At 42.4% G+C, this 10,360-nt stretch overlaps 1 long non-coding RNA gene across 2 annotated transcripts; it reads right to left on the reverse strand.

Annotated features, from left to right (window-relative positions):
* Positions 1–1,912: 1,912 nt before the first annotated feature.
* Positions 1,913–10,023, reverse strand: LOC135364758 (uncharacterized). 2 transcript variants are annotated; one of them, XR_010412437.1, is made up of 4 exons: positions 9,774–10,023; positions 7,082–7,305; positions 5,829–5,950; positions 1,913–5,039 (listed from the first exon to the last, which is right to left on the reverse strand). It is a non-coding gene; the product is annotated as an uncharacterized LOC135364758 (long non-coding RNA). The 2 variants fall into 2 exon arrangements; XR_010412436.1 differs by having other exon boundaries at positions 1,914–5,039; positions 6,575–7,305.
* Between the last annotated feature and the right edge of the window lie 337 nt (positions 10,024–10,360).

The raw sequence follows: 10,360 nt of genomic DNA on the forward strand, positions 1-10,360 counted from the left end.
GCTCTCCCTAGGTGTGAGGCAAAAAAGGTGACCCTCTCAGAGCCCTCTTCTTGAAATGGGGGAATGGGACTCACCCAGAGGCGGCAGCTTTCTCCCAAGAAATCACTTTACAGGGCGCTTGGGTGGCTCAGTTGGTTAAGCGACTGCCTTCGGCTCAGGTCATGATCCTGGAGTCCAGGGATCGAGTTCCGCATAGGGCTCCCTGCTCGGCGGGGAGTCTGCTTCTCCCTCTGACCCTCCTCCCTCTCATGCTCTCTGTCCCTCATTCTCTCTCTCGCAAATAAATAAAATCTTAAAAAAAAAAAAAAAAGAAATCACTTTACAAAATCCTCCCCTTCTTCATGAGTCCTCCGCAGTTTTGTAACTTTTTAATAACTTCCTTGTGGGGTTGTTATTTAACGGACTCTTGACCTCTGATATTTAACAATTGAATGCATATGACACAGCTCCCTATTTAACATTTTGTTGCACGTCTGTGTTTGTTCTCAGTGAAATCCAATTATTACACTGTAACTTGCCCTTTTCATTTGTCAGTATCATGTCTGTCCCTACAGGCCCATAAATATAGACTACATTCTATCTTTTGCACAAAGAGATATAAATATATAAAGGAATTTATATAAATGGCAGGGCTGGTCCCACTAACGTGGGACAAACAAGGTGGACAGGTGGCAGAACTTAAGGAAGTGCTCATGTCAAGGTCAAGCCCATTACACTTTTTGTCTTTCATGCAGCCCTTTTATTTTTAGGAGGCAGTGTATTATAAAGAGCACAGACTCCGGAACCAGGTTGCCCAGGTTTGAATCCTGACTCTACCACTTGTTAGCTGTGTTAACTCTGGCAACTTTACTTTCTGTACTTCAGTTTCAGGATCTGGTAAATGGGTCAGTAATAGAATCTAACAGTATTTACCTATATCTATCTATCTATCTATCTATCTATCTATCTATCTATCTATACCAATAGATATAAATAATGTTTATATATTTAATTTATATATGTATATAAAATTTGGAGAGAGAGAATATATGTATATATAAATATATGTAAGTATGTACATATATAGACTGTGTGTGTGTGTGTAGAGAGAATACATACACACATATGTGTGTATCTATATCTGTCAGTGTCTGATACCTCAAAGACCTATATCAGTGCTAGCTATTTTGATTATTATTACTGTTAAATATACTTGCCTAATCCTCCTCTCTGTTCTTCCCCCCTTCAACTGCATGAGTTCCCCCCCGACCCCTCAAATGACAATTCATGTTAACAACTTGAGAATGTTCTCTTAAAAAAAAAAACTTTGTGCTCTGGGCGCCTGGTGGCTCAATCGGTTGAGCACCCGACTCTTCATTTCGGCTCAGGTCATGATCTCAGGATTGTGAGATCAAGCACCTCCCTGGGTTCCACACTCCAGGTGCTTGAGGATTCTCTCTCTCTCCCTCTGCACCTCCCCTGCTTGCACTCTCTCTCTCTCTAAAGAAATAAACAAAATTTTTAAACAAAAACAAAAAAACCTCCATGCTCGTTGACATATCAACTTTGTCATATATTAAATTCTCATTTGAAATAAAAATCTACTTCTGGACCATTTTTTCTGTCTAACAGATCTATTTGCTTATTCCTATGTCAATATAATATTGATTTGAGTACAGTAACTTTTAACTATGTGTGGATGTTTAGAAAAACAAGGCTTCATGTTTTTCTTCCAAATTTCTCTTGGTTATTTTCAGCTATTCGTTCTTCCAGGCGAACTTTAAGATAATTTTATCCAATTTCAGGGTGAAGAAAATTTTGTCAACATTCTCATTGAAATTATAAAGTTACTTAACAATGATACAGGAATTAATTTTTATGATATTAAATCTTCCCATCCATAGAAAGACATATCTGTTCCCTTATTTAGAACTCATTTTATATCTTTCAAATACATTTTAAGGTTTTCTTTATAGAGATACAACGCTTTCATCATTATATTTATTTGCGTGAATTTTACAGATAGCTTTTGTCACTATTATGAACAAAGTATTTTTTACTATTTCTTTCTCTGTATGAAAAGCAGCATATTAATTTTTGTAGACTCATCTTACATATAGCTACTTTGTTAAATTCCTTACCTAGATAAAAAAATTATGTCATCAGCAAGAGACAATTTTATTTTTCCTCTCTTAATATGTATTCCAATTATTTCATTTTCTTGCCTGATTGCATTTGCTAAAACCTCCACGGCACTGTTCAAGGAAAATAGCAGAGCTGTCATGCTTGTCTGGTTTCTGATGGTAATTGAAATGGTTTCAGAATTGCTATTTAGGATGATAGTGAATGAGACTATAAACAGCCTGTAACATATTTAAGTTGATCCTTATCCTTATCTTGTTTAGAATTCTTTTGAAAAATGGTGGCTGAACTTCATTAACTTTATTAACCTTTTCAAAGTCTATTGATACGACCACACAGATCTTCTCTTTTAATCTGTCGTGGCAATCAACTTCATGCATACATTTCTTGATATTTGGATCACCCCCACATTTCTAGACTAAAACTTACTTAGTCATAGTGTATTTCCTTTGATACATTGCTGTATTTTATTTGCTACTATTGGATCATAATTTCTGTTTTTATATTCATAATGAGACTGGGCTATAGTTTTTCTTTCTGTACTCTAAAAGATTTTTGTGTTAACTGTATAAAATAAATTAGAAAACCTTTTATCTTTTTCTATATATGGAACAATGTAACTATTACTGGAATTATCTGTTTTTTAAAAGGTTGGATAGAACCCAACTCTAAAGCCATCTGTTTTCAGTAGCTGTTTTAGTGATAAATTTTTATTCACCTTTCCTGTCTCTACTGTGGTAATTGTGTATGTAAGTTTCCCATTTCTTCCTAATTTTGTTATTATGTATTTCATTGAAAATCAGCCATTTCCCCTAGAGATTTCCTTCCTTCCTTCCTTCTATCCCTCCTTCCTTCCTCCCTTCCTTCCTCCCTTCTTTCCTTCCCTCCTTTTTCCTCCTAAATTAGGTTCAAGAAAATTAGTCATTTATTAGTCTCTTCAAAGACCAGATTTGGGAATTATTTATCCTTTCAAATTTTTGTTGTTGTTGTTTTCTATTTAATCCCTACTTTATATTTTGGATGATTTTGCTATACTTTCTTCCTCCTTTTGATAGATAAATACAACCTCAATTTTTAGATTTATTTTTTTAAAGGCATAAAAAGTTTTTGCTATGCGCAGAGATATTTGCAGAAAGTATAATCCTTTACATTGCTTTCTAGATCATTTATACTTTTTTTTCTAATTTTATTGACTTGTGATAGATAAAATGGCTTGTGAAAGTTCTACTTTTTCTTTGTGATTTAAGGATTCTATTGAGGCCAAAAGTTCTACTTTTTCTTTGTGATTTAAGGATTCTATTGAGGCCAAAAGTTCTACTTTTTCTTTGTGACTTAAGGATTCTATTGAGGCCAAGTGAGAAAAGACACACCTTGGTATATTTTGTTTATTTTTGCCTTTACATTTCCAAAATTGAGGTCTTTGCTTTGATTCTGTTTTTATCTGGTTAGTGAATTCTCAGGTGGTTCTTGTTGGATGCAATATATACGAGTTTGCCCATTGGACTTAGACGATATGACAGCCCTAGGTGTGTGGGTGATATATACACCAATTTCCTGCCAGTTCTCAAATATAGTTCTTACACAGTGACCAGAGAATAATAGCTGGGAAAAGGATTCTTGTATTGCAAGGTTTTTTTCTTTATAGTCCATAGGCATTAAATTACCATAGTAATTTATAGTAATTGGTAGTAATCTGCTACCAATCTGAAACTCTTTATAAATAGCTTGTCTTTACTGTCTGGAATCTTGTACTATTGTTTCTCTAGCCTCCAACCTATTTTGCTTCAGTTGTTCCTCTTCTAGACTGTCTCCATTACCCTAAGAGTGCATTTCAAGGTAGAAGGCCAACATGAAAAAAGTCCCTTAAGTGCTATCAGGGAGGGGGTTAGAATTTCTAGCCTGGCTTAAGCAGCTGAAAGCTCTTGGCTAGATTGCTGTCCGAACCCCGGCCCTGCAGTTCATGAGAATGGGGTGTGGGATAGTTTTTAATAAACATTTGTTGACAGACAGACTCACTATAAGGCTGTAGGATCTGCCACAATCACCAACAAACATTACTTTGGTTTAACAAGTTCCATATGTCACAATTTTCTCTGCTGGCTCAGAGGAACACTGCCAGTTCCTGATTTTAGGTAAGATCAGGCCATGCCTTTAGAGATAGGCTGATGGAAGGTCTAAATATGAATTATTTTTCATAAACATTCATGGAACATGCACAAATCATAAATGTACAGCTCAGCGAGTTATCACAATCAGAACACACCCATGGAACTACTGCTCACAAGAGACAGTGCATACCAGTTCCCCACATGCTCCCATATTCTCCTTCTGATCACTACCTCTTCCTCTCACATGATAGTTCTGCCTGTGTTTTGACTTTTATATAGAAGAAATTGTTTTGTATGTCCTCTTTTGTGTCTAGCTCCTTTTGCTCAACATTATGCTTGAGAGATTCCTCTATGCTGTTTCTTGCAGCTGGAGATTGTTCATTCTCATTGCTGAATATACCACCATTGACTCATCCACTCCACTGCTCACGGACACTGGGTTATTTCCAGTTTTTACTATTACGAATAATGCTGCTATAGATACTCTAAGAAATTTTCTCACTTCGTATTTCTACCTGAGATCCCAATTAGAGAAAGAGAAAGAAAGGCATCATGCTCATTTCTCACTCGCATACTTTAAAATTCCACAGATCTTAATTATGGATTGAATGTTTCTATCACCCCAAATCACATGTTGAAACCCTATGCCCCAATGTGATGGCATCTGGAGATGAGGCATTTGATAGGTGATTAGGTTCAGATGTGGCCATGGGAGTGGAGTCCTCATGATGGGCACAGGCAGAACTTCGGAATGGACTGGACTTGGATAACAAGATGGGAAAGAGTCAAAGATCGACATCAGGTCAGCACCTAGGGGAGTCATAACATCATTGTCGGAAATACAGATGTCAGGAAGTGGGGAGTTTGGGGAGTGAGGGTGACCAGAAGTTGGATTTTAACACCCTTCAGAAAAAAGAAAGCTGGGAACTACACTATTTTACTTATTTTATAAATGGGAAAATTAAGTCAGAGAAAGATGAGTCAACCTGTCCTCAATAAAAACACTAATTCCTAACAGGAGCTGATGTGAGAATTAAGGACTCCTGACTCCCCATCAGGGCATGAAATGAACTGCCATCTTAAAGGACTTCCATTGTTTTCTTTCAAAGGATGATGACACCGAGGATGTATTTCACTGTCCCCTCCTTTCAAAAGTGCCTCAGTTGCGGCATAGCCTTGCCCATGGGGAAGAGAAGATGGTCTTTCAAGAAAGCAATAAAAACATGAGGTATGGTGGCATCTGGAAATCATTTACCAATTAGAGGAGGAGCAACTTCCGGGAGCCAACATGGAGCCCTGGAAGGAATAACAGGTCCAGCAGAAGGTGTGCGGTTTGGGGCCTTGAGTTGGTGATTTGGTCAGAGCTGGGTCATCAGCCCTAAATTGGGGACCCTCAGGGGCACCCTCTGGGAAGCCGCTGCAGCCGGAAGAGGCTCGGGCACTGCGGAGGGGCTGACTGCGTTGCCCACACTTGGGGAAGCAGCCCAGGGAATGTAGGCAGCCAGAGGTCAGTGCGTGGCTGGCCACGCGGATCCGCCACGGATGGAGAAATATCTGGCGCACTGAGGGCTTTGCCCCCTTCACCCTCCAGCGTCTTACCAGAGCTGCACATTTGGCACTGATCTGAGGGATTCAAGTTTTGTTTCCTGGGCCCGTCCCCTGGAGAAGCATCATTGGAAGCCGTGGAATCAGGGATAGAAAGAGAAGGCTGAGCACAGAACCTGGGAAATAAAAAAACTGGCAAGTTGACACTCACATGACGTTCCCCCTCTCTCCTTCTGCTGCCATTGTTCCTCACGCTGTCACCTCATACACCCTCGCCATGACGTGCATATGACCTGCCATGACCTTGCCTCTTCCAGGAAGCCCTCTCCGTGTGCAACGTCCTCCTTGCTCCAACGCGCTCTGCATCCCGCCTAGCACGTTGTATTCTGCTCATCTATCTACAGATCTGTTCCTCTGCCTGGATTCTAATCTCCTGAGGGCAGGGACTCCGCCGTATTCATTTCTGTTTAGTCCACACATCTCAAGTTCTCCACGCTCCTGGTTCAAATGACCATAAGCCAAGCCCCCACTGTGTGTGCATGGATGAAGCCTGAGCCCCCCAAATGCTCTGTGCCTCCCCCAACGTCCCTCTTCCTCTTGCTCCAGGTGCTGCTCTGAGTGATTCTGTGCTAGTGGATGTCCTGTCCTGTCTCTTGTCCCCCACGCCTCTACCTCCTAAGCCTTTGATTCTACATAGTCCAGCTAACAAGAACCCACGATGTCCAATGACATTTTCTTAAACATTGAGGGTGACATTGGGTTAACATCAACCTAGGAACAGAAAGCTTCAGAAAACCAACCTCTCCAGGTCGAATATGGATGCTCCTGAAGTCCTCCCACCTTGCTTTGTCTCTGGGTCTCTTCCTCTGACCATCAGTCTTCTCGATTCTGGCTGGCAGCCACACTCCCCGGGATCCGCTCCAGCCCAAACAAGAATCTCCCATTTAAACCACCCCTCCCTGATGCTGCAGACACTGGAATATCTTCCCATTACTGTGTTATCCTCCCACAAGACCAAGGATGATGGTCTCTTTGTACAAATGGGCTGAGCAGTTCTGCACCTCTCCCAGTTCTGTGCCTACGCCCCCTGCCGTACCTTTGCAGAAGCAAGAAGTCCATTTAATGGATTCAGCGGTACCCCCCCTTCTCTGTGGAGGATACATTCCAAGATGCCTGAAACTGTACATAGTCCCAAACCCTATATATACTATATTTTTTCCTATACATACATACTTATGGTAAGATTAATCTATAAATTAGGCACAGCAAGAGATTAACTACTACAATAATAAAATAGAACAATATACCATAATAAAAGTTACATGAATGTGGTCTCTCTCTCTCTCTCTCTTAAAATATCTTATTGTCCTGCGCTCACGCTTCTTGCGATGATGAGAGATGATAAAATGCCCACATGATGAGAAGAAGCGATGTGCGTGACACAGGCAGGTGACGTAGCATTAGGCGACTATGGACCTTCTGACGATAGCTTGGAACATCATCTGCTTCCAGGCTGGTTGACTGCGGGTAACTGAAACCACGGAAAGCAAAACCCTGGGTAAGGGAGGGTACTGTATTCCAAAGATGTGCCATCCTTACAGGACAGGGGCCGGCTGCAGTTCATAAACCACACTTCCCCATCTTGTGTTTTTTCTCCATCATATTATTAAATTCAGAGCACTTAACAAGGTTGTCTGGGACATACTAAGTACACAATGATGTTGGTTGATTGAATTGATGAGCCTAATTTCCTTCATTATTCAATTTTGGTGGAAGATAAAACAGTATTTGTAACTTGTTTAATGAAATAATTAAGAGAGAGTGGCTACACAAATAGTGGGAAAGTTTTACGTTTATATCTTCTGACTTTGGCATTTATTAAAGCTGGCCAATTGATCATTTTTCAGCAGGCTATAAAAATGCAGTTTATGTCCTCAAAACCAATAAGCTTGTCTGATCCAAGTCAAAGAGCCCAGGCAGAGAGTGGGGGTCAGGAAAATGACCGTGACAGGCATAGGGTTAGAATTCCCTGTCTAAACCGTGGGAAGCCGGGCCTGGCCACAGTTGCGGGGCGTGGGGGTCGGGGCTGGACGGCATTCGCCCATGAACCAGAAAACAGAGCAGAGGGGAAATCAAGAAACAGGAAAATAGAGGGACGCCTGGGTGGCTCAGTTGGTTAAGCGACTGCCTTCGGCTCAGGTCATGATCCTGGAGTCCTGGGATCGAGTCCCACATGGGACTCCCTGCTCAGCAGGGAGTCTGCTTCTCCCTCTGACCCTCCCCCCTCTCATGCTCTATCTCATTCTCTCTCTCAAATAAATAAATAAAAAGAAAAAAAAAATTAAAAAAAAATAAAAGAAACAGGAAAATAGAGTAAAACTTTAGTCAAAGCTAACAGAGTGTCTGAGCCAGTGAGACAACTCTAGGTAGATCACGGGACAGTCTCTGGTACCCAGAACGCAAAGACTGAGGGGGTGAGGGGGAGTCAGAACCTCATGAGAGCCTGGGGGCTGGCTGCTGGGCTGAAACCGAGGGTATTTGCCATGGAGCAGCAAGGACCCAGAGGCCAAGAGAGCTCCAGCTAGTGTCAACCAGAAATGAGTGCTCAGAGTTGGCTTGAAAACTCCGGCAGGCTGCCAAAGACTGGGACAAAACCCAAGTGTCCACAGATAGGAGGATGTACACATAAAGTGGGCTTCACACAACACAGCAACGGAATGACCGAAGTCCAGCTGTGAAAACATGGCCGTTCCTCCCCTACTGGATCCCGAGCAAAAGAACGAGGACACAACGGAGTATGTCGATGGAATTTCATTTATTCAAAAACAGGCAAACAGAGCCTTACCTCTTAGATTTTAAACACATAGGTGGTAAAACTATAAAGAAAAAGGAGGACCTTATTAGACTAAAGAAGATAGTGAATTACCTCCAGAGGGACTCTTCACGGGGTGGATAATACCCTATTTCTTCACCTGGCTGGTGGTTACAAGAGTGTTTGCTTTGTATTTATTAAATTGTCCACATATGTTTTGTGCGCTTTTCTTTGTCAATGCTCTATTTCATAACTTTTAAAAAAGTGAGTCAAAGAAATCAAACAATTTAAAATTCTGCAACCAGTCCTTTTAAGGGAGGGTTCCAGTCATTGCTTCGCTCACCACCCATACCTGCCAATTTAGGCAGGCTCCCCACAGGCAAAACCTGCAGGCTTCTTGGCCCATTTATTAAACCAACAAACACATACCAGGAGCTTACTATGTGCTGGGCGCTGTGCTAGCCCCTGGGGGTTCAGGTCTGCTCCTTGCTCCCGTGGCGTCCGAGTGAAGAGAAAATTATGATACATAAGGCTTCCCTTTCCGCCTAGAATTTCTGGAAGCCCAGAGCTGAAGTTTGGCCTTATTTTTGGTAGCTGTCCCTATCATAGATTTTTGGATATAATTATCTCCCCACTCCCTCCCGTCTGCACCCCTTGCTTCATTATACAAGCTAAGTTTTTACTCATTAGTTTTGCAGGATCTGCCACATTTTACTGGAAGTCACTTCAGATCCTTTCGGGTGGTAGTCAGAGAAAATTAGTGAATAGCGGGAAGCCCCTGGCTCTCCTCTTGTCCTGCTCCCTCTTTGCACACGCCGGGCCCCTCCTTCTCCACTCTGCCCTTCCCCGAGCCTCGGCTTGCCCTTTCTGCCCCTCTCCATAAACCTCCACCCAGAAAGCAGTGCCCGATACTTGAGACATTTGGGGGGACACTCTTACTCTTTATACCTGTCACATTTTCCAATCCCTCAGTGTCAGAAGCCAACATGTGAACAGGCCTTCTTTCTCTTATCCGTCCCCCTCCCCCACCCTCCACCCCCCACCAGCAGAGTAAAGACTTTGGAAAGGGGAGCGGTGAGCTAGAATAGGAGCAGAGTTAATCCTGGATTTGTAGGCTGAATGCTTCCATTACCCCAGCAATAACGGCCTGGAGAGGGCCCTTCCAACAGAGATACACTTTAATTTACCTTTTTGAAACATGCTTCATCAGCTCCCAGAACACACTTCTCGTTGCTAAAAGATATGCTGGCAGGAAGCGTATTTCAAGGGACCAGGAATGCCCGCTGACTTCTGCTGTGGGAGGAGAGGTTATTTAAAACGGCGCCCCCCAAATGGATGCGCTGACTGGACCCCGGGCTTGCCTGGGGAGAATGTGCCTGGGGCCACTGTGGTTAGTCCAGGGCTCATTACAGCTTTTCTGGCATCTTCCCCCAAGGGCTTGTGAAGGGAGGGGGCGCTTCAGACACCAGGCTTTCTTTTATTCCCGTCACGTGATAAACCTATGCAGGCATCTTTGGAATGTGACCCTGCCAAGGATCCTGTTCCCTTTATGACTCCACCAGGCTTCTGGGCCATTTCCAAGACATTATCTGGAGAGAGAAAAATGTTCAGGGAGCTGGACCAAAAAAAAAAGTGCCTTCATTACGTTTAGAGCCATTTTCAGCATGATTGAAATAAGTCTGGGCTGTTGTGGGGAAATGGGCTGAGAGTTCTGTGCCGTATGGCTGGACCCTCTTGAGTTGGAAGAAGATGCCTTCAGAACGACAGTGTCAAG

The sequence above is a fragment of the Mirounga angustirostris genome, unplaced genomic scaffold (assembly GCF_029215605.1).
Source record: "Mirounga angustirostris isolate CCGP_5_RB_7025 unplaced genomic scaffold, mMirAng1.0.hap1 SCAF_6, whole genome shotgun sequence".
NCBI classification, from domain to species: domain Eukaryota; kingdom Metazoa; phylum Chordata; class Mammalia; order Carnivora; family Phocidae; genus Mirounga; species Mirounga angustirostris.